The sequence below is a fragment of the Ursus americanus genome, chromosome 18 (assembly GCF_024610735.1).
Source record: "Ursus americanus isolate L20-20 chromosome 18, mUrsAme1.1.p, whole genome shotgun sequence".
Classification (NCBI taxonomy): domain Eukaryota; kingdom Metazoa; phylum Chordata; class Mammalia; order Carnivora; family Ursidae; genus Ursus; species Ursus americanus.
Window position 1 is genome coordinate 30859299 of NC_142144.1, and position 26929 is coordinate 30886227.

Sequence of the window (26929 nt, forward strand, 5' to 3'; positions counted from 1 at the left end):
CAGGACTCAAGGATGCATGTGTTTTTGGATGCTCTGTTGGACCCTCAAGCCAGAGTCAGAAGTTCAAACTCAGAAGGGTTGACCTGACACCCAGAAACAGGCCTGGCAGAGGTGATGATGCTGGGGAAGAGATCCGACCTGCCCCCTTTGTCCACAGGAGGGGCGACGGGTGGGCAATGGGAAGGGTGGCGTGTTCTTTGGGAGCAACCCTCTGGACCCGACTTAAGGTGGGTATGGATTTGAATCTCAACTTGAAAGCCTGCTTTCTTGTGACGTTGACATTTTGCTTGATCTCTCTGGCCTCAGTGGCCTCACCCATGACATGGAGAGAAATCACAGGATTCCCCACCATTCTTGGGTTGTTGTCAAAATCAAAGATATTGGCTTTGAAACACTTTCGAACTCTATCTGGACTGTGGGACTTTTAATACCTCCTGTATATTTTTTTTTTCTGGAGCAGCCGTAAGAAAGTACCACAAACTAGATGGCTTAAAACAACAGCAATTTATTGTCTCACACTTCTGGAGGCTAGAAATCCAAAATCGAGGTGTCCGCAGACCTGGATTCTCTCCAGAGACTTAGGGAGGAGTCTTTCCTTGCCTCTCCCTAGCTTCTGGTGTTTGCGGGCAACCCTTGGTGTACCTTGGCTTATAGATGCGTCACCCAGTCTCTGCCCGCCTGGTCATAGGTGTCCTCTCTGCGTGACTCTGCTTTGGTTTTCTCTTCTTACAAGGACACCAGTCATTGGATCAGGGCCCTCCCCAATCCAGTAGGACCTCATTTTAACTAATGACATCTACAAAGATCCAATTTCCAAATAAGGCCAAATTCTGACGTTGCAGGTGGACATGAACTTTGGGGAGACGTTATTTAACAGAGTCTACCACGTTATTAAGACTGTTGTAAGAACTAATTTAGATCCCACAGGCTAAAGGCTTAGCATGTACTGCTAGAGAAAAGTGCAATGAGTGGGTCACACTGTTTGCTATCCCTCCTTCACGACCCCCCTTTCCCTGCCCCTACCTCAGCTCCACAGACTTGAGCTTTGATCTTTCTAGACTCTTCTCTCCCTGGGCATGCAGTGATCAGGTAACAATGAACCTAAAATTCTCTTCTATAGGGAAAAAATATGTTTATGGAGGAGATGCTGATAAGGTGCCTCATTAAAATAATCAATGAATGGAAAATTGGAGAAGTCTTAAGGGTCAGGCTGGCCTATGCAAAATTATTTCTGGGCCTCTAAACTGTACAAGCAACTCAAGTCATATTTAACAAACACTTGAGCTGGAACCTTCTTGTATCAGTATTCTGTGTGGTGACGGTAGGGAATGGTTTCCACAGGGGTGGAAGGAGCCCTCTAGGGGTGTGGCAATTGACTCAAGGAGACACAGAAGGGAGGCAGCACAAGATGGATGGGTGGAAAGGACACCTAGGTTCCATTCCCAGCTCTGCCTCTGACTCCGTGTGATTTTGGGCGTGAGCTCTCCCCTGTCTGGGCTGCACTTGTAAAATGAAGGGTTAGGCCCTGAGAGCTTTGGGACCACAGGCCTGAGAGGAGCTTGGAGAGGAGGAAGGGATAAAGGGAGCCACAAAAGAGCCCTTCTGTAAGACTTAAGGAAAGTCACCTGCCTCTCATACCACTTACAAAAATTGGACATTCGCAGTAAGATGCTGCACGATATATAAACCTCTCTCATCTATTTTTCACATGTGATCTTTAGAACAACTCCGTAAGTTAGGTGAATTCGGTGTTTGTATTCCTATTTTGCAGATGGGGAAAGTGAGGTTTGAAGAAGGGTGTCCTGCAAACAGTATTGTTTCTAAGACACCACAATGGCAGCTGCCTCTTAGATCAGTGTTGGCTCACTCTTGGGGGTGGAGATGACATCCTGGACTCCACGTCACCCAACATAATAACACAGCCTGTGCGTGCTCCGTCACTAGCTCTTGGTGGTGGGGGATTCAGACCTTGTGGAGGAAGGAGGTCGTGACTAGGGTGTGGTTCAGCCAACACATATTTCCAGTACCTACTACTTTGTGCCAGGCACCACTCAAGGCTCTGCAGACCCGGCGGCGAACAAAACAGACAGGGTCACTGTCCTCATGGAGCTCAGAGTCTCCAAGAGAGACAGACACTTAGCCAGTAAGTTCCCGAGTTTAATGTAACAAGCCAGCACAAGCATGAGATACCGGCAGAGGGGAGGTTCCAGGTGGGAAGGGCAGAGAGGTGGGGAGGAGACAGGGGGGGAGTCAGGGCACGCTTCCCTGAGGAGGTGACCTGCCAGAGGAAAGGAGGTAGGGCTGGCACGGGAGCTAAGGTTGGACCTAGCGTTCTGGGAAAGCTAGAAAGAAGACCAAAGTAAAGGTTCTGTTTTACTTCCTTTGTTGTAACTCTTAACTTCCTCAAAGGGCACTTTGAAAAAAGCAGAGAAAATGGTTTCAGGATCTGTTATTTTTTTTTATATATATTATTTGTCGTTATTCCTTGCTCTCAAAACTGGGCTGAGTGGAGGAAGCTTAATGTGCAACTTTTTTTTAATGTTTATTTTTAATTTTTTTCTATTTTATTTATTTTTTAATTTAAGTTTAATCAATTAACATATAATGTATTCCTAGTTTCAGAGGTAGAGGTCAGTGATTCATCAGTCTTCTATAACACCCCGTGCTCATTACATCACGTGCCCTCCTTAATGTCCATCACCCAGTCACCCCATCCCCCCACCCACCTCCCCTCCAGCAACCCTGTTTGTGTCCTAGGATGGAGAGTCTCTATGGTTTGTGCAACTTTTAATGCACTGTGTTAATTAACGCACAGTGCATGAAATGTGAAATGCATTTAATCTAAAAGTGAAGGCTCCAGAATCATCCAGTCCCTTGAGTGGTCTTTGTTTTCGCTTGTGAGGCACACCCACTTGCAGAGATCCTCAGAGGTGGGGGACTTGGCCTTTCCCTCACCTTAGGAGACCTGCGGGTGTGGCCCAGCAGGAAGGGGAGGAGGGGCAGAGTGTAGGCTTGTGTTTTGGGGTGAATAAGTAGTAGCCCCACTGCCACGCTTTTCCCTCCCTACTCATACCCTGCCTGGACTTGGACTTCTCACAGACATGAAGTTCACTCCCCATCGCTCCTTTTTCTTCTCGGTCAGGGCCACCTCAGGAAATCATGGTGTAGACAGGTACCAGCAACGGAATCTGAAAAACCTCACTTTGTCTCCATTCTTTTCCTTACTAATTCATGGCCGCTGTCTCCTCACTTGTGATACGGGGATAATAATGCCTACTTCCTAAGGTCGGTCCTTTGACTCTTCCAGATTTTGCAGTTTATAGATGTAGCCAAAGGGCTCAGAAAATGAGGTCGTCTGTGGAGTTACCCAGCAAGTTGCCAGAAGCAGGAGTGCAGCCCAGGGCTGTCTCCAGGTCCAGGGCTCTTTGCAGCAGCAAAGCTTCACTCCATGTGCCATGGATTATCGCAAAATGGCAATCCCCTGGGGCCACAAGGAAGAAACAAAATTCAGAAACCCTGCATTTAGGGCATTGTAATAAAAAAGAAAAACCCTCAAACCCTCAGATGGGCTGGTTTTGCTATTATGTGACGTCACTGATCATAGCTTAAATATTTTTCTCTTGTGCGTGCCAAGTCATTGATCGGATGCAGAATTCTCTATTGGAATATTGGCCTGGGGAATGTCGCTTGCTTTGCATATTAAATTACACAGATGAGTCTGCAACAAGGTCAGATCTCCACTTCCCTTTGTGCTGGGCAGCAGAAGGTCACGTGCCCCTGATAACCCTGGACTCTCCGAGTCTCCGTGCAGTCGCACCGGCCAGGCTAGTGTCAGAGACAGATTCCGACATGGTCTCCAGGAGTCTCGGCCGTCTCTTTTTCCCATGGCCCTGATTCCAAAATTGATCAGGAATAAGCCGCTTGGCTTCCACTGCCCTTGCATGGACTCCATTCCATTTCATGGGATTTTAGGCCACACTCTTTGTAGTTCAAAAACACGGGTGAGTGAACAGGTATATTCTCTTTTTCTGTTTCTTCACCGTTAATTCCCTTTAAAAAAGAAAAGGATAGGAGAATTTTAAGCATTTTGAAAGAGACAGTTAATCAATACACATTATTCTCCAAACATTCTAGGAAATTCAAGGAAATTATAAAGTGCCTCCTAAAGGCCTCTTCAGATATCTGTATGCCTGCCCTTCAGAAGGAAAGTTTCCTCTTGGCACATAAAGAAGTCAAATTAGGCCCAGAAGAGACAATCCTTGTTGGAGCGTGAATGTCAAAGACACAATCTTCAGCAAAATAGCTTTCTCTCTCAGCATGCTCTGGAGAGAATAACTTCGGTTATTGGTAGTGCCTGCGCAGAGCACAGTGAGAGAGTTTGGGGGATCGTAACAACTGATACTTGTATGAGATCTGAATGTCTCGCTGAGGATTTTCACTTATTCCGTCTTTGGCAATGACGATTCCCTTCAGGATGCGCTAGGATTTGCGAGCTGAGCAAGGGACAGCACCCAGCCTCTCACAAGACAGGAGACAAGTGCCTTTATCAGGGCTTAGTGGTGCCTGCTTGAAGACGTCTTCCTTAGGGGTGTGGACAAACACCGGTCCATCTCCTCTGCCAACCTCAGAGGACCTGGTAAGCCTCTGGGGTCAGGATGTTGTCTCCAGTCTAAGGACAGGGCCCTTAAAGGACATTTTTCTAGTGACCAGCTTTCTAGCGGAGAGAGTTCAAGAGAATTAGAGAAAGAGGCGGTCCCTAGGAACTGAAACCCAAAGAGTTTCACAATCATTGAACAAGTTGAAGTTCACCTTTTCTGTGGGTGAGTCCCATGATACCAGCTCAGGCTGGGCCAGTTGGCCAGAGTCTCCTTTTGGGAGACCTACCCAGGGCCTGGGAGGAGGCTGCCCATCTCCTGGCCGCCTGGGTGTCAGAGGCAGCAGCCAACTGAGCTCCCGGGAGTGGTCATCGTGATCCAGATTCAATGTCTCTGCTTATTAGCTCTAGAGATTCTATGGTATCCGTTCTCACTGCAGGAATGAACTCAGAGGTCCAAGTCACCTGCTTCTGGAGGACACTGCTGGGACATTAGATTCAGGACAATGTGGTGGGGAGGTCTTATTGTTTAGAAGATGGTTCTATAGGTGAGGAAACACTTTTCCATTTCCTCTTTAGGTTCTGTGGCTAGACCTGAGAGTCAAACTGACATAGGCCACTTCAATAGGAAAAAAGCATACACATTTTATTTAATATTTTTACATGTACACATGAGCTTTCCTAAGAAAAATGAAAACCCTAAGAAGTGCTTCGGACCTTTTTAAATGAAGAATGATCAATGTCTAGAAAAGTGATAAGACAAAAGAAAAGGGGTTTAAGCTCCTAGGGCACTGAGCTGCGGGACAGGGATTAGGTGACGTGTGGGGGACTAATGGAAGATGAGGATTATTTTAGTAGGTTTGTTTGTACAGGTCCATTTTGGTGTCAGTTCCCCTGGTGGTCAGAATGTTCTCTTCCTGGTGCCCGGAGGTCACCTTTCGCATGGGAAATTTTATAACCTGTTTTTGGTTGGAAGGAGGAAGCCAGAGAGCCCCCTCCCGCATCTGTTGTTTTTCAAGTGCCTTCTGCTCAAGATAATTAAGATGCCAAATTAAGATGCCTGTTTTGGGGTGGCGTGCTCTGAACCCTTGCAGTTCACGTCTCAGTGTTTGTTTTCTATCCATGTAATGCTGCTCAAGTTACTGAACCCCTGTGAGCTTCAGTTTTCTCACCTGTAAAATTGCAATAATATCTCATTTCTTAAAAAATATGAATGGTACAACACATGCTAGCATAAGGCCTAGCATGGAGTAGGCCCTCAATAAATGATAGGTGGAATAGGCCTTTCACATGCAATAGATTAAAAATATGTCAATAAAACAAGAAATGGAAGTAGAAGTCTTTCCTTGGTCTGGTCATTACTTAGGGCAATTCTGTGGGCCTTATTTCTTGGGCTTATGCCAACTAGGGAGACCATATTCGATCACAAAGCTCCTTGGTGAAATCAGATCCAAGAGAGCTGGGCTTGGGGAATGTACCTCTGAGTTCGGGGCCCCTTTGTCATCCCAGCAAGGTTCCTTTCAGGCCTCACGAGTGCTGGAGGTCCAGGCACTTCGATCCTGGCCATGAATGAGTCTGCTGGGATTTTCGCATACTATAAGCACCTCCTTATTCCTCCACTCCAGGCAGAACACCTTAGCTGATATGTGGTCCTCTCTCAACTCTTGATTATACCAGTCACCAAACTGGATCGAGTATGCCCCCACTGAAAGGCAGCCTGGTCTCCTGATGGGCTCAAGGGTGCATCACACAGCCTCTTACAGCATCTACAATGTACCAGTGTAATCTAAATGCTGGAGATATGGTGATAAATGAAAAAGGCCAATGGCTGCCCTTGTGGGGCTTATATTCCAGTGGAGAGATAGAAAATAAACAAGAATATAATATATAATGTACTATACTATACTATAATAAAAATGTAACATATACTATTAATCAGTGCTAAGAAGAAAAATAAGCAGCAGAGGAGATCAGGAAAGGCCTCTTCAAGGAAGTGATATTTGTGCAGAATCTTGGATAAAGTGAAAAAATGTAGCAAGTAAATATCTGGTGTGAAAATGATTCAGGCAAGGGGAATAACAAGCACAACTTTCTCCAGGCCGGGAGGGTAGGTGGTGGATTAGAGCACCAGAGTGGCTGGAGCAAAGTGAGGAGCTGGAAGGAAATGAAGTTAAAGCTCAGATGGCACTGTGTAGGTCATGGTAAAGAACTAATGAATCATCGAGCCTTACATCGAAAACCGGGGATGTACTGTATGGTGACTAACATAATATAATAAAAAATCATTATTAAAAAAAAAAAAAAAAGACGTTGGCCTTTATTCTGAATGAGACAGAAAACTGCTGGAGGTCTTTGTGATTGGCCTAACATACCTTTAAAGGGCCGCTCTGGTTGCTATAGTGAGAAGAGACTATAAAAGGGCAAGGGTAGGAAAAGCAAGAAGGGTGAAGACTCTTTGGCAGTATTCCAGGCCAGGAATGTTTGGGGTTGGAGCAGGGTGGCCTTGGTGGAGGAAGTAAGGTGTGGTGGTGTGCATGATGCCTTTCGAAGGCAGAGTGACAGGACTGGGGGCTGGATTGGATACTGATGGAGAGCGAATGGAAGAGAAGAGTCAAAGACGACCCCCACTCTTTTGGTCTGAGCTACGGGGTGAATGGGGTTGCTGTTTACTGAAATGAGAAGAAGTGGTGCAGGACAGGCTGGGGAGGTCAAGGGTCAAGCTTGAGATAGTGGTCAGACTTCTGGATTAGTTGCTGTGTGGCCTTTTGCTTATAAGAGTGCTTGGGAGACCAGTAGAAGGCCTTGCTGTCAGGGATGCTGCAAACACTCTCAGGTCTGAGACCGCAGAACCAAAGCCTCCAGGGTGGGTGGGGTGGGGGGGTGCCCACAAAAGGCACTCTGAGTGTTCAGTCTTATGGGAGGCGCAGAGTATGACCGAGGCTGGGGCTGCTAAAAGTTAGACTGCATTAGTGATGAATAATATTTGAGCATAGTGAGACGTTCAGCCCTGTATTTGGATCTGAATTTTTGTGTAAATAGAAAAGGGAAACTTGGATTCATATACCGTTTTACAATTTAATAAGCACTGTCAAATCTGCCATATTCATCCTGTGAGGTAGGAATTATTATCTCCATTTTGGAGACGGGGAAGGGAAGTTCAGAGAAGTTCAGGGACTTGCCCAAGGTCACACAATGAACAGGTGAGGGAATCCTCAAATCTAGGTTTTCTGAACATAAAATCATTTTCATTTTATGGTGCTGTTTCCATTTTATCATGGTTATTTTAGTCACATATTAATTCTGCCAGTATTTAAGAAATCAAATCAATAGGCCTTAGATGGGTGTAAAAATGTCCTCTTTGTGCCTTATTGACTGCAAATGACCCCGCGTGCTTGGTGCACACCCCACCCCACCCCCGGCCCCCCAGGCATTCCTTCCCAGTCCAACTGGGGCTTTTCTCGCAGCTTCGCTTCCTTGGCAACCAAGTGGCTAATGAGCTTCACCCCCAACTCCTGTCTCTCTTAACAAATTCCTTTTTATCAATGGCTCATTTGCATTGAAAGAGGTTTTCATGCCAAGCAATATTTTTGGGAACATTTTACAACTCCTGTTGCTAAAGTTCTGAGAGAAGCTGCCTCAAAAAGGCCCAAACCCTTTCCTCACATTGGATCATTTCAAAACACAATTAGTAGAGAAGAGTTTTTCAGTGAGCATTTCAGTCATTCCTGCAAAGTATCGCTTAGTCCTGATTGGACACAGCTGCGTCTACATGGTGCTAAACATCTGGATGAAAAATAAAAATGAAATGCATTGGGATGTTAATAATGGGTCAAAACCAGCTTTAATGTCCTCAGACACTGTGAGTGGTTGCCCTTGGGTCACCCAAACCCCCTTTGGGTCTCATCTCAATCATGCCAGTCTATGAAGGAGTAGGCAGGACACTGGATTTGAAAAAAGAAAGTTGGGGTGCCATCCAGGACTTCAGCACTTCCGGGAGTGTGACCTCATCTGGCCTTAGCTTCCCCATCTGTGAAATGGACATGCTTATGCCTGCGCAGCTTCCTAAGACATTTATAAAGAACAAATAAAGCAAATTTTGAACTAGGCAGGGGTCATGTTGTATCTATCTTTGCATCCCCAGTGCCAAAACCAGGCACGTAGTGCATATGGTAGGGACTGGATACATGTTTTTTGAATAATTTATGAATGAGTATAATATAGGCAGTTCTACAGCTCCAGCACCTATTATTCCTATGGCTCTATTCACATTTGCCAATTCCCTCTGGTACTTGAGCAAATTTACCATTCCTAGAAATGAGGGCACATAACCCAGAAAAAATATTTACTGAAAGCATAAAACGTACTGTACTAGGTGTAAATAATTTTTTTCCCAGTTAGTCCAAGTGGTGAATAACCCCAGCTTTTGTTCTATTTGGAGCACCTGTTTGTAATCCATGTCATAAATATTTTCATGACTATTGCTTAGTAGTCAATGAGTTTCTTTGTTGGCACAGAATTTAAGATATTTCCCTAATAAGGACACCCAGTGTTAAAGCAATGAATTTCTATAGCTATGCAGTTCAGAGAGTTACCTAGGAGATGAAAAGCTAATCTGTCTGGAATTTCTGCCCTTGAGACCAGAGATACTATAAATTTGCTCGGGAGGAAAATAATCATGGTAAGCATCTTAATTTCTTCCATCTCGTTTCCAAGCAGATGTCGCTGTGTTTTAGCCTGGAATTCATCATCTCTCTGATACATCAACATTGACATATTACATCTTCATCTCCTATTATAGAAAATGGAAATGAAACCAGAATGTGAGCATGTTGAATGAATTGGACTCCCCAGAGATTTGGGGGAGAAGAAAACCTCCCACTCGCCTTTGACTTTTGGATTTCTTGTTTCCTTCTTGTTTGGATTGCACTTTGAGAAGTCCATCTGGAAGTTCACTTCTTTATATTTTGCAAAGGCAAGTAGAGCTTATTATCAAAAGGCGAGCCCCTCCAGGAAGAAAAATAGTGGGTGGGGGCAGGGGAGTGTGAGAGACTCACCCTCAAAAATCCAGCGATGGTGTTTAAGGTTAAACACCAGAGATGAAACTCCATTTGTTCCTGGGCGCGACTCTGCCAGTCTGCTGTTTGGGGTGAATGCATGGATATGTTTAGTTGCTCGCGTCTATCTATTAAGCTCTCCGGTTCGAGGGTGAATTTGGGTAGGTGTCAACACCTGCAAATGTCATCAGTCCTGTAATACCTCGGCCGCACTGAGTTATCAGAGTAACACGGCACTGTCTGCCTGAGACTTCAGTCACCCCACGGTGGGCACCAGTAGGCTTCTTGCCTTTTTCTGGCCTCAAGAAAACATTCTTAAGATTTCAGGATCCTATTATATGTTGAGTGAATTGCGTTCTTCTTGAATTCCTTACGAAGTCACTCTGGTCCGTGGAGATTAGAAGTTTAAACTTTGAAGGCCATACCTCATCGAGTTGCCTTCACTTTGGCTCCCCAGCCGTTTCTGTCGCAGTCAGACTTAATCCTCTTCAGGTATATCAAGCCAACCATCAGTCAAGGTGGTCTTTATGTCCTTCCACATGCTACAGAGATTAAGGCCGCCTGATTTTTTTCTCATATATTCCCTGGCACCCTGACCACAGACTCAGCTGCTGTCTAAGGTTGATGTAAATAATGTTTATAACTTGGCCCACACTTGATGGCCATTTGCGGGAAGAATCCATCATATGCTCGAGTCACAAAGGCTAATGCCATCATGGTCATAACAGGATAGCTGGATGGCGTATTAGCACCCTAGGATCTCTCTCTGTGTAAATGTATGGGCCAGGAAAGATAAAGAGCAGTGGGCTTCTGTGGGTCTGGGTAAAACTGTCAGCAGTAGGCAGAGGGGCCCCTGAAAGCAGCTTTGGATTTAGTGTTGGGATCGAAGTTAGACTTAGCTGTACTACCCTTCCGCTATGTGGCCTGGATAAGTAACTCAATCTCCCTGGGCCCGCGTTCTCATCTGAAAGATGGGAAAACTCATCTGCCCTGCACGTATCACTGGATGACCAGGGTAAGGGAAGAAGAGTGTCTTGAAAACAGTGAGATGCCATTAAAGTGAGAGCTACTGTCACTGTCACCTATGTCACGTTGTAGGTTGTCTGACAAACAGTTATTACAAGCCTTATGACAAGTCCTCAAATACATCAAGAAGTTTTTACCTGCCTCTCTGAGCCTCGGGTTTCTCATTGTAAAGTGAGGTGACTTTAGCTCATAGATTCCGTGCGATGATGGGCGTGAGTGGGCCTGTAAGGTGCAGGATCGTAGTATTACCTCTCTATCTCTTGGCGCTAGACTGAGCCCCGGTAGAGTAGCTGGACATTGTGTATTTTTGAATTCCCAACTCCCATAAATACCTTCCTGGAAGCTGTCTGGTGACAGAGTCAATGACCTTAGTGCTCCACTGCTGAGGGCACCCGAGAACTGAGCAAACACGGAAGCAGGGAGAACTCCTGCCTGCCTCCTGCCCCAGCTGTGTATCGTCCCTCTGCCTCCCAGTCCTGTCCTGGCTGGGAGGTTCTGTGCATTCCATTTCAGTAGGAGCACTTGAGACAGAGCATAGTCAGGGGAGAGAGACCCGAGTAGGGAAGGGACTTGAACAAAAGACACACGAGGGGCATTCAAGGGGACTGGGATATCGAATGTGGAGAACAAAAGGCATAGAGCTCTATGACACAACCATCTTAAATTATCTGAAGGAATTGGTGTTTTTCAAGCTTTTCAGTGGAAACCCATAGTAGAAATACATTTTATATCACAACCTAGTATGCATTAACATAAATCTAAAAACAACTGAAACAAAATTTTGAAAAACAAAACTTCTTTCTCTCCCATGCTATGAACTATTCTTCTATCATTCTATTCCATTCTATTCTATTCTATTCTATTCTATTCTATTCTATTCTATTCTATTCTATTCTCCTAGCCTATCCTAATTTCATTAAACATAATGCTGAATGTAATCCCAAAATTGATTTTATGACCCATTAATGAAAAATATTGATGTGGAAGACATATACAATCCCAGAGGATGGAATTAGGACTTTGAGGTGAAAACTAAAGCATATTTCAGCTCAAGACAAGAAAGAAATTACTGGTAATTAGAACCACTCAAATATAGAATGGGCCTCTCAAGGTAGTGAGACCACTACCCTCGGAGATTTTCAAGATTAGACCTCATTTGTATGCTGTGGACTAGGGGTCCCCCCATTTCAAAGAGTCCAAGAGTCCATAATTCACACTGAGCTAAAAGACAAAACCTAGAACATAAAAGGAAGATACTGATTCAAAACAACTAAAATAAAGAGGCAAGGAGGATAGGTGGGAGAATTTGGGCGATTATCTTTCTTTAGCTTCTGTCCAGTTAAACAGAAAACATTCTCTAACTTACATATCTGTTCTCTACTGAATGATCTACCTTAGAAACATTTTTATTGTTGTTGAAAGTAGCAAATTTTAAAGCTTTTGCTGCCAAGCTGCTGGAAATTCCTTTTCCAAATTTTATGGTCCCTTTAAGCCTTCATCACAGCTTAGGTAGTTGCCTTGTGAATGATCTCACGGTCTGTGTGTCTCTGTATGCTGGGCTTAGCAATGTCAGATGTAGAGTCAGTACAAATAATTGCCTATTGCACAAGAAAATAAATGTGAATTAATGTGTGCATGCATGAATGAAGACTCTACTAACATTAAAAGGAAGAGTCCCGGGTGCATATCCTAATAGGAAAGTAGTATGTTTTAGGAACCAGTGAGAATGGCAATGTTGTTGAAATGTTGACCAGCAGGTGATATTTAAGCATTCTGGACATTATTAGAGACAATGACTCCTTGAGAATCTCATGAAAGTAATGGCTTCTATCCTCAGGAAAAAAAAAAACAAACATAAGCATATTTATACAAAATTATGCATACAGTTTCAGGGGTGCAGTTACCTACCCTTTGACTTAAGATTGGACTTAACAATTGAATCCCACTCAAATGCAAATTTTTGTATTTGCTTAAGCAAGTAGGCTTATGGGGAGATTGGAAGGATGATAACATGAAAGTATCCTTACTACGTACCAGTTACGTGCTCAGTATTTTATTTACATTAGTTCATTTACTTTTCATAATAATCATGTAGGGTATGTACTGTTGCTATCTCCATTATACACACACACACCCCACCACTACCACCACCATTTATCCAGTGGGAAAGGAAGAAGATCAGTGGGACATTGAGAGGGAGCAACCAGACTTAAGTTTAGGAGGAGAACCAAAAGAGAACATTGTCAAAAGCCAAGAGAAGGGGATTTCTAGAAGCACCGTGAGGCCAGCAATATCATGCTGCAAAGGGAGAAAGTAAGATGAAGTCTGAAATAAGCCATGGACTTGGCTATCTGGAGTTCATTGGTGATGTTAGCAAGCCCGATTTCTGTGAAATGGTGAAGGTGGAAATCGTTGTGGGTCACAGAGTAAATGCAGCTGAGTACTGAAATATGTACCTGTGGCCCCTAAATGCTGGGCCGCCTCTGCGACATCAGAGTCACCTATGAGGCATTAGGGAATGTGAATTCCTGGTCTCTATCCCACATTTTCTGATTTAGGAAGTCTACAGTGGGTCCCGAGGATCCATATTTCTAAGAAGCCAGGTTTGAGAACCATTATAATGTAAAGTCTATGAGAATAGAGATCTTGCCTCTCTTGTTCACCACTGTATCTGGAGGAGCTAGAAGCCACTTCTGCCCAGAGCAGTTTCTCAGTGAATATATAGAATAGCCACTCCCTGAACCAAATCATTGATATTAGCTACTTTTTATAGAGTAGTATTAATAGTAAAGCGTTAACCATGTAAATCAGTAAGGATATATAATAGGCCAATGGCCTGAAGTGCAGTCCCTCAAAAGTTGGGAGGATAAAATGATAAATAAGCTTAAAAGTTGATTCCTTTAGTTTCATTGCTTCAGTACTGGTAATATGACAAAAACCCCTGACTGATATGAGGTCATGATTGGTAAATCAGAACTCATTCATTGGAATTATTCATTTTAACAGAAAAGGCCATTTCTATGTCTGATAACAAGACTTTCTATGACTGATAACAAGTATGCTATAATACAAAGGACACTTGGCATCTACTAGAATTAGTGGTATCTCACTCATGGCTTGTGCAATGATTGCATCTATGAGTTCTAGATCCTTATGGGCCAATGTAGTTAATTCTAGGAAGGGGTTGGTAGGCATGATTCCATTTCCCACCAACCATTGTCTGAAGATCAAATAAATAAAGTACCTCCAACAATGCATACTAACATTTTCCCAGTGAACACATATGCAAATATGATTAATAAAATACAACTTAATCACAAAATGTTAGCAGATATCTAAGAAATTCCAGAGGTTATAAATTTGGGTGAACCATATGAAATTACCATTTTTGTGAGTCACTAATCATCAAATATGGGCAATTTCATGTGGTTTTATCTAATATTCTTTCAATAAAACACATGATACAAAAATTATTATCTTGATTTTGTGGGGGAAGTCAACAAAGATTTTGGAATGATAAAGAGGTCCGATGGCAGCCAGCCTCCAAAATGGCTTTCATGGTCCTCATCACATGATGTTCATGTCTTTGTGTAATCCTCTCCTTTGAGTATGAGCTGGACTTAATGACATGTTTCTAATGAATAGAATATTTCAGAAGTGATGGTATATCACCCTTAAAGTTAGGTTATAAAAACACCCTGGCTTCCATCTTGGGTGTACTTTCTCTGTCTCTCTCTTGGATCTCTCAGTCTAAAGGAAGCCAGCTGTCATATAATGAAGACACTCAAGCAGCCTATGGAGAGACCTGCATGGGGAGGAATAGACGCTTCGCGCCAACAGCCAGTGAGGAACTGCCACCAACCACAGGCAAGAGCCTGTAAGAGGATTCTGGCCCCAGTCAAGTCTTGAGATGGCTGCAGCCCTAGCTGACAGCTTGACTGCAACTTGGTGAGGGACTCTGAGCCAGCGTCCCCCAGCTAAGTTGCCCCCATATTCCTGACCTGAAACTATTTGAGAACATAAATGTTTGTTGCTATGGCTACTAAATTTGCAGGTGGTTTACTCCCCAGCAATGGATAAGTAATAGAGGTCCTCATTTTCAAAATGTTGGGAACCAATAGTCAAACAGATTTCAGTTCAAGCATACTTTCACATATATTCTATACATCTTACAAGACAAGTTTTAATTCTGTTTCATTACTGAGGAATTTCAGCAATATATATTGGTGGAGAAAAGAGGATATTTGGAACGAGAAGGTGCCACTTACTAATTGTGTAACCTTGCAAATCACTTAGTTTCTCTGAGCTTCTATTTCCTCTTCAACAAAATGCAGATTAGCACGATGTCTACCCTGTCTTACAGTATACCGTAAGGCTTTGAGGATGAATACAGCTGACGGATCCTAGAGTACTAGTGAAATACTAGCTTTCATTGGTGATACTATTCGTCATCTTTCAACAATGATAATTTGACCAAGGTCACAAACCTAGTTGGTTGCAGAACAGGAATTCACACCAAAGTCTCCTAATGCTAAGACCAGGGCTTACATACCTTGGCATAAGTCACCTTTACTATATCAGCCTCAGTTTCCCCATATGTAAAAGGAGTAGATTGGACCAGGTGATGTAGGGTCTTTTTAAGCTTTAAGCAGGCACTGATTAGAACCCAAGGAAATGATTCTTGTCTCGGTGACTGAGTTTCCAGAGAGGCAGGGAGAGGTGTGTATCTGACAACCCTGGGGTTTCAGAGGTCAGCCAGGCTGAGAGCCTCTGCTGCGGTGGGAGTTGGGGGGGGGGTGCTTTGTGATGTGCTCAGGGTAGGCGGCAGCCATGGAGCCCTGCGGAGGCTGCTGACGCCGCGGCCGGGGCTGTGCTGCCAGCCCCCACGAGCCCCCTGCAGTAACATCCTATCATTTGTCACTTCAAACCACATGCACTTTGGATTTGTGCTGGTGCCAAGAGAATTCATAATGAATTCCGTTTCCCATTCATGCAGGAAAGAAAGTAAGGCTTGGGGGAAAAAATCTGAAAACATTGCCTTAGAGTTTCTGTAGAAGATGACGAACATCACATTTTGAATGGGGCTAAGAGAGTCGTGATTTGAGTTATGGTGTTTGTTTGGAATAGTACGGGCCTGATAATAACATCGTCAACTAGAGTTTGTGTGGCGCTTAAGAGTTTATAATGCACATTTATATATCTTTTTGCATTTAAAGAGAATTACCCTCGTTTTCAGCTGAGAAGCTACACCGCGGGGGGTCAAGTAATCTGTGGCTTGGTCATCATTTTCCAAATTGTGTGGTCATCCCCCTGGACTAGTTGGGCTGCTATTACAGTAAGGTTCTCGTTTCCGACGGTAGCGATTTTGTTACTGTTGCCCAGTTGGTCTTATCCTCCAAGAGTAGAGAACTCCTCCAAAGCAGACTGGAAAGAAAGATATGTTTGTGGTTACACATCATGATAGAGAAGATTTATAATCAGAGAGGCCTGGTGACAGTATTTGCAGAAAGTGGCAGGCAGACTTGAGCTCTGCCTACCACTAAACATCTCCATGAATGTGGAAAACTGGGACTTGCTCTTTCTCTGTTCATGCAAATATGACCACCGTAGCCCCGGGCCTTGGGTGGGGGCAGCGTAGAGATGGCTGCCGAAGGAGAGGAGGCCTGGGACTAGGTTCTGGCAGGCAAGAGTTGGCCCAGGGCTGGGATCACTGACTGGGGATGGGGCGGAGGTGGATGGCCACCGCAGACGTTGCTCAGGGGTTTGGAGAAGGATAGATCTGATCAGAATCCCAGTTCCACTGTTGGGGCTGGAAGACTCCCGGGGAGGGGGCCTCTTTCTCTCTTCCCGGGTCAACCTCTCCTTTCCCTCCTCTGGCTACTCAAGCATCTCTGAGCTTGCCCTTCCTAAACTGCACTAAGAAGGCCATAGTGACCCCATCGCTCCTGAAGAACTATCAGGGGCTCCCCATTGTCCTCAGGATAAAGTTAAAAGGTTCTCAGAACTTTAAGACCGGGGCACTCCCCTGCTCTGTTCCTCACCTCTTGCTGACTCAAACCCCCATGGCTCTTACATTTCCTTACCTTTCCATCTGCTGCCTCATCCTTGGGAATGTTCTCCCCCACCTGTTATTCCTCATTCAAAGGCTGAATGGCCTTGGGCAAGTCCCTTCACCTTCTTTGTCTCTTGTTTTCACAACCAAAAATCAGCAACAATACTACTGCCTGTTCTGTGTACTTACTGTTTTGACCATCCCCATGAGATCTTTTGCTGGATACGGCGGCGTTAAAGCAGGTATTGGCTAAACTATGACCTGTAGGATACACACACACACACACACACACACACACACACACACACATTATATATTACTATAATATATAATTATATATTAATATAGTAACATGTACTATGTTCTCATATTTTATGTATATAAATTTATAATATATAAAATAATATATTTTGTATTATTACATATTATCCCATATCATTGAATATGTTATATTTTACATATATAAATTATATGAAATTTAATTATATATGGGTTTATAATTGTGTAATATATAAGTATATTTTGTTATTTGTTATTTATATATAGTATATATGTTATACTATAATATGTTATTATATTATTATATTTTGCATATATAACTTATATGTAAATATAACATGCTTATATACAAATATAAAATTGAGTATCTAGAAAGAAAGTTCTACTGGACCACACTCATGCTCATTCCTTTACTGTCATTGTCTGTACTTTCATGCTACAATAGCAGAGGGTAGTTGTAACAGAGACCAGACAACCTGTAAGTCTAAAATATTTACCATATGGCTCTTTACAGAAGTTAGCTGGTCTTGCCTTTACAGGGCTCAGAGTGCTCATATAACCCTGTGGGGTAAGCAGATAAGTGGTGTTACTCTTTTTATAGGTGAGAGAAGGGGGCGGGGGGCTTGAGAGGAAAAGTGAATCAGTTACTGCCTCACACAGTTTAAAAAAACCAGAGTTTGTACTAGAACCCAGACTTCTAACTGCAGACAACTTTCTCTTAATCCGTGATTATAAATCCCTACCCAAGTTTGTAGACATTGGTTAAACGGTAGACAAATGTAGGATCAAGCGGTGTCAGGGAGATTAGCATATGGGTTATAAAGCCAGAGCCAGGGAGAACAAGTTATAAATGCAAGAACCCAAACATTGGGAAGCTGGGCCACTAGAACAGAAATTCTGGTGCTGTCAGAATATTCAAGGGGCAACGTGATTAGCGACAAACATAAGAGAAACCTTCCAATCTCACCAGTGATTAAAGAAGGATAAATTTTTTTAAATGAGATATCATTATACATTCTAAATTAGCTAAAATGTTAGATAATCCTGATACCTAATTTAGATGATGTTGTATTAACACCGGAACACTTAATTACTCATCGCAATGTAAGCTAACTTTAATATGACACTATATATTAAGAAACTTCGCAGTGTTCTTATTCTTTGATTTATTGATTCCATTTCCGAAAATCCTTGCTTGGAAAGAATTCTGAATCCCGAAAAAAGGTGTTCATTGCTAAGTTGTTTAGCATCGGTCTGGAAGTAACTACGTGTCCAAAAATAGAGAGCTGGTTAAATAAATTGTGGTCTATCAACCTGATTGAATAGTATACGGCTACTAGACCACTAGAAACCAGACAACAGGATAGAAACAAATATTTACAATGCGAAGCAAAAAAAAGTGCAGAATAAAAATTTTAATTTTTCTGTGGTTTTGCTATGCAAAAGTCATGTCTATACTGGAACAAGGAGAAATGAAACCAGGTGATTTATTAAGGTGATGACACTCCAAATCCATTGCTGTTACAGCACTGACTGGTTGGTAAAAGAGATCTTGTCTCCTAAAGATCAGGTCTGAATCAGTTCGGTTGCCATATTGGCTTATAGTGAGGCCTATGCTCCCCTTTACCTCAGGCCAGGGAAGGATCCAGAGCTGGAGGCCAGATTGAGCCCACAGGTAGGGGTAGGGCTGAGGAGGCATTCTTGCCAGGGTTAGACAAGTAAGGGAAGAGAGTGCAAGGAGGGGGGCAGGTCTCTGTCAGCAGATATTTATGGCGGCCTCTCAGCTAGCATGCTGGTTGTGTTGCCTTGGAAAGATGCCAGACTCAGAATCAAAATACAGCAACTCATGGGGCGCCTGGGTAGCGCAGTCGTTAAAGCGTCTGCCTTCGGCTCAGGGCGTGATCCTGGCGTGCCGGGATCGAGCCCCACATCAGGCTCCTCCGCTATGAGCCTGCTTCTTCCTCTCCCACTCCCCCTGCTTGTGTTCCCTCTCTCGCTGGCTGTCTCTCTGTCACATAAATAAATAAAATCTTTAAAAAAAAAAATATCAAAATACAGCAACTCAAGACGAAGGCTTGCTCTGGGGCTGTGACAGAATGTGGGCAGGGAGCGTGGTCCAGCACTCTGCTATGGAGAAGGACTGGCTGACCCTTTACGGGGTGCGAAGAAGACAGGCAGGAATCAGACTCAGCCTCGTTCCTGCGGAGCCTCAGAAGAGGACTACAGTACATGGAAAGTCAAATGCTGAAATTGCCCAGAGGAGGCGAGCCCTGCAGCACAGTTTGAACACCTCTGCTGTTAGCACACTCTCCCTCTGGCCGAACTGATAATCATTTCTGCATTAATTAATGCAATCTTAATCCTATGCTCACATCTGGCTTTTCATTATTTATCGATTTTAATCATGGTCTTGTGGAACAGCATATATGGAAAGTCCTGTGAGAATATTTTGCACCTTTCCAGGGTAAAGACCCCTCATAACTCTTTTCTCACTTGGTTTCTTATGCTAGAAACCTTACACTAGAAACCTGTTTTCCCTTCATGAAAATCCTATCTGAACACAGGGTGACCTTCAGATTCAAATCTTCCCTGACTTCAGTAATTTATCTTTCTTCTTCCTGTATCAGTCACTGGTACACCTTCCCCACTTCCTTTTCCCCTTAAGCCCCACTCTGAATTCCCCCAGTGAGATGGTAACCAGGGTTTCTGCCCAGCAGCTATCAGGGCAGAGAAGGAGATAAGACATGTTAGCCAAGAATTCTGAACATCAGGGGAAGCAGAGAGCATGAGACTTGGAAGACAGGTAGGATTTGGGCAAGAACGTGAGGGGCTTATTTGGGGAACAGTGAGCAGTTCAGTTTGAAATTAATCCAAGAGTTTTATTTATCTTATTTCTATTTTCTGGAGATATGGAGCATGGTATGAGAAATGAGATTTATCTTGGAAGATGTTCTGGGAGAAAAGTAAGTCATCTAGGGGGACTATGAAGGGTTTCCCTCCTTGGACCTATAAATGGCACAATGGCAAAGACTTGGGACTTGGTTAACAAGTTATGAGGAAGTATTAATCCCAGGAAAAGCAGCAATAAAACCAGATGTTCCTTAAATGAGCTCCCTCCATTTCTTTAATAAAATAATCATCATAATGATCTTATATATTGAGTGCCTCCGTGAGGTATTGTCTCCATTTCATAGAGGAGAAACCTGACGCTCACAGAAGTTAAGAGGCTTGCCCAGGATGGCACAGCTAGTAAAGGTTGGTGGCAGGACTCGAACCCAGGCCCACCATCCCTCAAACTGTGTCCTTCTAGCACCATCTTGTCACCTTCAGACATGTGTGAAATGGCAAGGTGGTGAGGAGGGCTTGGATTAACCACTCACTGGTGCTTTTCTCCAGGGACTGAGAGGGAATAAGACATGCCATGGGGGCATTGTAAGAAATTATCTATGGAGCAGAGCCCAAGGAAGCTAAGAGTTTCTGCTGCAGAGGATAAGGACCCAAGTGTACCTTCTGGGACACTGATACCAGGGTCACTGGACCACACCTCCCTGGATGAAGAGAAGAGATGAGAACATTAGATCCTATGGATGGAAGAATGGTGTAGCTGCTAATAGCTACCCAGATGAAAGCAGGGATGTTGCCAGGAGAATAACATCAATTTACTTCTGAACAGTTCTTTGTGGTTCATGGAACTCTTTCCCTTTTATCATTTCATGATCGTCTTGCTTCAACCCCTGTTAGTTGGGGGTGATAATCTCCCTTTTACAAACCAGCAAATAGAGGCTCAGAGATGCTATATGATTCTCCTTAGGTCACACAGCTGGTTAACAGTGCCATTTGCATTCCGGTTTTCTAAAGCCCTCATTCCCACCCCATACCCTTTTCTATTATATTATTGAAGAGGTTTGGTGACCAATGGAAGAAATCAAGATGATGCTTTTCAATAGTTGTTGGGGGAAGTGAAAAGAATGAGATGAAACAAGCCAAGAAAATCATTAAGGCTAAACACCAGACACAGCAATGTAACAGCAGAGCCAAAGGAACTCTTTCTGAGTTCAGGCTGTCAGAGTGAGCGCAGATGTGTCAGCTGAAACTGAAGTCTACAGAAGAAAGGAGGAGGAGGATGGAAGATACATAGAGAAATGAATGCAGGACACATCTAGAAGATGGGGTAGCAAGTCTGCTTTGGGTGGGACCCACTTTGGAGAGACTAAGAAAGGGGATGGCAGGGTTTAACAGAATGGGACAGTAACAGGAGAGGCTGCCTGGAGAACGGGGACTCTTACTCATTTGTGAGGAAAGCGAGTTCAGCAAAAATTTTGAAAGATAGAAATCATTACCAAAATATTCACGAAACTCAACTATGTCATAAAGATCATATAAACACAGAAAGCAGAGATGTATTCTAAGATAAGCACGAGAGCGTCAGAACTAGATGTACTGTTATAGTAGTTAAGACTGACTTTTATTTTTTTTAAGGGCACTATTGGGAATGAAGACATTGAATTTGGGGGTCACTTGTAGCAGATGACCATCTTCAGAATGCTGTGGGAAGCGTTTACTCCCATGCCCCCTCAAGTCCCAGTCCACTCTTTGGCTGGACCATTGAATGTGGCTGACCACATTGCCAGGTTTGGCTATTTCTGGGTATCAACCAGGCGTTGGTCTGTTGGCTGGGCTTTTGGTTGGGTTCCATAAACTGCAATGAGTAATATTCATGAATCCTATTCTAAAGATGCTAATTATTCTTTAACAGTACTATTGTTGGCTATCACAACCCTTTTTATAGAAGTAGCCAAGTAACAGTTGCACTCAGTCCCCTAAGCCCCCTAACCTGGAAGAGGATGTTTTAAAAGTAAGTTGCTTCTTAGAGCCCATGAGAAGTTTAGCAATTTCAGTATCAGGGAGCATTGCTTGGTTTATCTTCAGATTTGTTTTTTAAGGTATCCCAAAGTAAATTTCTGACAATTAGAGAATGTAATCATTTAAAGAACTCTAATTCATAACAATGTTTGGGAAGAGGGTAGTAACTTGATAAAGATATTTTTTGAAATTCAGCTTAATTAGTGTTTTTTACTGAGAGCCCACTTTTACTCAATGGGGGTTCTGTGTACTGTGGACTTCACCAGATAAATGGATGATATTCTTTATTTCTAAAGTGTCCTACCTGAGGTTGAAGTTACTATAAACTGTGGCTATCAAGAAATCTGGGAAGGGGGGGCGCCTGGGTGGCACAGCGGTTAAGCGTCTGCCTTCGGCTCAGGGCGTGATCCCAGCGTTATGGGATCGAGCCCCACATCAGGCTCCTCTGCTATGAGCCTGCTTCTTCCTCTCCCACTCCCCCTGCTTGTGTTCCCTCTCTCACTGGCTGTCTCTCTCTCTGTCAAATAAATAAATAAAATCTTAAAAAAAAAAAATCTGGGAAGGGGTAAGGACAGATTATAGGAAGCATGTGGTACACTGCCCAGACCTGGTTGGGGAGGCCAAAAAGAAACCATTAGTGGTGTCATCCCGGGAGATAACAGATCTGAGAACTTAGGGGTCAGTGTGGGAGTTGTAGTCACTGGGTAAATCCAGCCTCAAAGCTGGGAGGGACTGACGAAGGGACAAGGAATAGGAGAAAAGGCAGGAAAGTACTTTGTGTGGATGGGGACCTAGGCAGGGCTCTGAGGCTCCCTGGCCTCCTTTGGAGGACTCCCACCCCCAGAGTCTTGAACTGTGATGGTTTGGACCCAAAGCCTGTTGGTTTCATGTGGCCAGGAGCTGATATCTATCTGTATATAGAAAGCCTTGGAATGCCATTACATCATGTTTAGGGGCCCAAGGAAAGGGACCTTAAAAATAAGTTTAATTACATGCAGGCATTCAACATCCACTCTGTGTTAATCTCACGTGTTAACCTTTCTGGTTCCATTTTATGGAAGTCATAAGCCCGAGAGTTGGTTAATCCAAAGGAAACAATTTTAGGACAAAATATTTAGCAGGTGTGTATCAGTGTGCTGTGTGCAGAAAGCATGGAACGGAGAGCCTGGCTTCCAACCCCAGAACAACCAATTGCCTGCTGTTGACAGGGGCAGATCATTTAACCTCTGTGAGGCTCACATTCTTCACCCACGACTTGGGAAATTGGAGAATTCACAGAGCTAACAAAAGCCATAATCAATGGGCTGCAAAAGGTCTTACATTTGTGAGGTGGTGATATTGGTAAAAAATGACAGACCTGGGTTCAAAATGCCGGCTAAATAATTTACCAGCTCTGCAACCTTGGGCGAGACAATTAGCTTCTCTGAGACTCCGTTTTCTCAGCTGTTTAGTGGGAATAATAATTGAACATCTAACTCCTAGGGTTCGTGTGAGGATTAAAGCAAATGATGCATGTGGACATGTTTGGTATATAATATGTGTTCATTAAGTGTGACTATGATTATATATATATTTAAAAATACTTTATTGGGGTATGATTAACATGTAAAAAGCCATACCCATGAAACCAGTGGCACTATCAAGTCTATAAACACGTCCCCTCCCAAAGTTTCCTCCCACTATCTGTATTTGATGCTGATGCTGCTGCTGATGATGAAAGAATGCTTAGCAGAAGATCTATTCTCTTAGCAAATTTGAAGTGTACGATATTGTGAACTATAGTCACTATGCTGAATAGTAGATCTCCAGAACTTATTTATCCTACATAACTAAAACTTTACACCCTTTGACCTTCACATCACCATTTTCTCCTCTCTCCAGCCCCTGGAAATGACAATTCGACTCTTTTTTTTAATGACTATTTTAGATTCCACTTATAAGTGATACAGTATTCGTCTTTCTGTGTTTGACCTATTTCACTTAGCCCAATGTCCTCCAGGTCCATACATATTATTGCAAATGGCAAGATTTCTTTCTTTTGTAAGGTAAGTAATATTCCATTGCATGTTTATCCCACATTTTCTGTACACAGTCATCCTTCAGTGCTTATTTCCAAGTCTTGGCTCCTACGAATAATGTTTCAATGAACATGAGAGTGCAGGTATCCCTTTGAGATTTTTCTTTCAATTCCTTTGGACAAATACCAAAAGTAAAATTGCTGGGTCATATGGTATTTCTATTTTTAACTTTTGAAGGAATTTCCACACTGTTTTCCATAATGGATGTACCAATCCATCACCAGTGTACCAGGGTTCCCTTTTCTCCACATCTTTGCCAACATTTGTTTTATTTTATTTTAAACAGTTATCCTAAGTTGTGAGGTGGTATCTCATTGTGGTTTTGATTTCCATTTCCCTGATGACGAGTGATGTTGAGCATCTTTCCATGCACTCATTGACCATTTGTATGTCTTCTCTAGAAAATGCCTATTGGAGCCCTTTGCTCATTTTAAAATCATGTTATTTGGTTGTTTTTTTGTTTTGTTTTGGTATTGAGTTGTAGGAGTTCCTTATATACTTTGGGTATTAACCTTTTATCAGATACATGGTTTGCAAATATTTTCTACCATTACATAGGCTGCCTTTTCATTTTATTGATTGTTTCCTATGTTGTGCAGAAGCTTTTTAGTCTGATACAATTCCACTTGTTTAGCTTTGCTTTTTTTTCCCTGTGCTTTGGATATCATATCCAAAAATCATTGCCAAGACCAAAACAAGGAGTTTTTTTCCCTATATTTTCTTCCAGAAGTTTTACACTTTCAGGTCTTATGTCTAAGTCTAATCCGTTTTGAGTTGACTTCGTGTATGCTGTTAGACATGGGTCCAATTTCATTCTTTTGTTTGCGGATATCAATTTTTCCCAACACCATTTATTGAAGAGACTATCCCTTTCCCATTTTGTATTCTTGGTGCATTTGTTAAAAAATTAGACCATATTTATGTGGGTTATTTCTGTCTCTTTATTCTGTCCCATTGATCTATATGTCTGTTTTTATGCCAATATCTTACTGTTTTAATTACTGTAGCTTTGTAATATAATTTGAAATTAGGAAGTGTGATGCCTCCAATTTTGTTATTCAAGATTACTTTGACTATTGGGGGTCTTTTGTGGTTTCACATGAGTTTTAGGATTTTTTAATTTCTATAAAAAATGCCATTGGAATTTTGATAAGGATTTTATTGAATCTGTAGATTGCTTTGGGTAGTATAGATATTTTAACAATATTAATCCTTCCAATCATGAACATGGGACATCTTTCCATTTATTTGTATCTTCTTCAATTATTTCAGCTTTATTGAGGTATAATTGACAAATAGAAATTATGTATATTTAAGTTGTACAATCTGATGTATTGGTATATATATATATACATTGTGAAATAATTACCACATCAAGCTACTTAATATATTCATCACCTCACTTAGTTACCTTTTTTTTTCCCAGCGAGAACACTTAAGATTTACTCCCTTAGCAGATTTCAAATGTACGATATGGTATTCATAAGTGTTATTACCATTTTGTACATTAGATGCTCAGAACTTATTTATCTTATAACGGAAAGTTTATACCCTTTAACCAACATCTCTCTATTTTCCCCAGCCTCCGGCCCCTGGCAACTACTATTCCACTCTCTGCTTCTGTAAGTTTGACTTTTTTATGTTCCACATATAAGTGAAATCATACAGTATTTGTATTTCTGTGTTTCTGGCTTATTTTACTTAGCTTAATGTCATCCAGTTTCATCAATATTGTTGAAAATGGCAGGATATCCTGCTTTTTATGGCTGAATAATGTTCCACTGTATATAATATGATATATATACATACACACACATCATACATGCATTTTTAAAATTCATTTACCTGTCAATGGACACATAGGTTGTTTCCACAGCCTGACTACTATGAATAATACTACAATGAAGGAGGGAGTGCAAATATCTAAAGATACGGATTTCATACTCAGAAGTGGGATTCCTAGATCTTTTATTAATGTTTTATAATTTTCAGTGTACAGATTTTTCACCTCCTTGGTTAAATTTATTTCTAAGTATTTAATTTTTTGGTGCTCTTATAGATGGGATTATTTTTCTTAATTTCTTTTTTTGGATAGTTATTAGTGTATAGATGAACAACTGGTTTTTCTGTTGATTTTGTATCCTATAACTTTATTAAATTTATTAGTTCTTTTTTTAATAATATTTTTTATTATATTATGTTAGTCACCATACAGTATATCCTTAGTTTTTGATGTAATGTTCCATGATTCATTATTTGCGCATAACACCCAGTGCACCACGCAATATGTGCCTCCTTAAATTTATTAGTTCTAACAGTTTTTTGGTGAACTCTAGAGTTTTCTATATATAGAATCATGTCATCTACAAACAGAGACAAATTTACTTCTTACTTTCTAATTTGGATACCTTTTATTTCTTTTTCTTATACAATTGCTCTGCCTAGGACTTCTAATACTAGGTTGAATAGAAGTGGTAAGAGTGGTCCTTTTCTTATGTCTGATCTTAGAGGAAGTGTTTCACCATTAACAGTGATGTTTGCTGTGGGCTTGTTATATATGCCCTTTACTATGAGATACATTTTTTCTATACTTAATTTCTTGAAAGCTTTTGTCATAAAAAGATGTTGAATTTTGTCAAATGTTTTTTCTGCATCTACTGAGGTGATCATATGATTTTTATCTTTCATTCCGTTAAAGTAGTATATTGCATCTCTTGATTTCCATATGTTGAGATAATCTTTTATCCCAGGGATAAATTCCACTCGATCATGCTGTATGATCCTTTTGATGTGCTGTTGAATGGGTGCGGTATGATCTTGTTGAGGATTTTTGCATCTATGTTCATCAGAGATATTGGCCTGTAATTTTCTTTTCTTGTAATTTCTTTTTCTGGCTTTGGTATAATACTGGCCTCCTAAAATGAATTTGGAAGTGTTCTCCTCCTCTTCCTCTTTTTGGAAGAGTTTGAGAGGGATTGGTGTT

At 42.1% G+C, this 26929-nt stretch overlaps 1 long non-coding RNA gene across 1 annotated transcript in view; it reads left to right on the forward strand.

The window, feature by feature from the left end:
- The window catches only part of LOC123781083 (uncharacterized), a 354804-nt gene that overhangs the window by 273343 nt on the left and 54532 nt on the right, over nucleotides 1-26929 (forward strand). Inside the window, exon 9 of the long non-coding RNA XR_015727381.1 lies at nucleotides 25529-25568. This is a non-coding gene — a long non-coding RNA (uncharacterized LOC123781083). The remainder of the gene's footprint in view (nucleotides 1-25528; nucleotides 25569-26929) is intronic.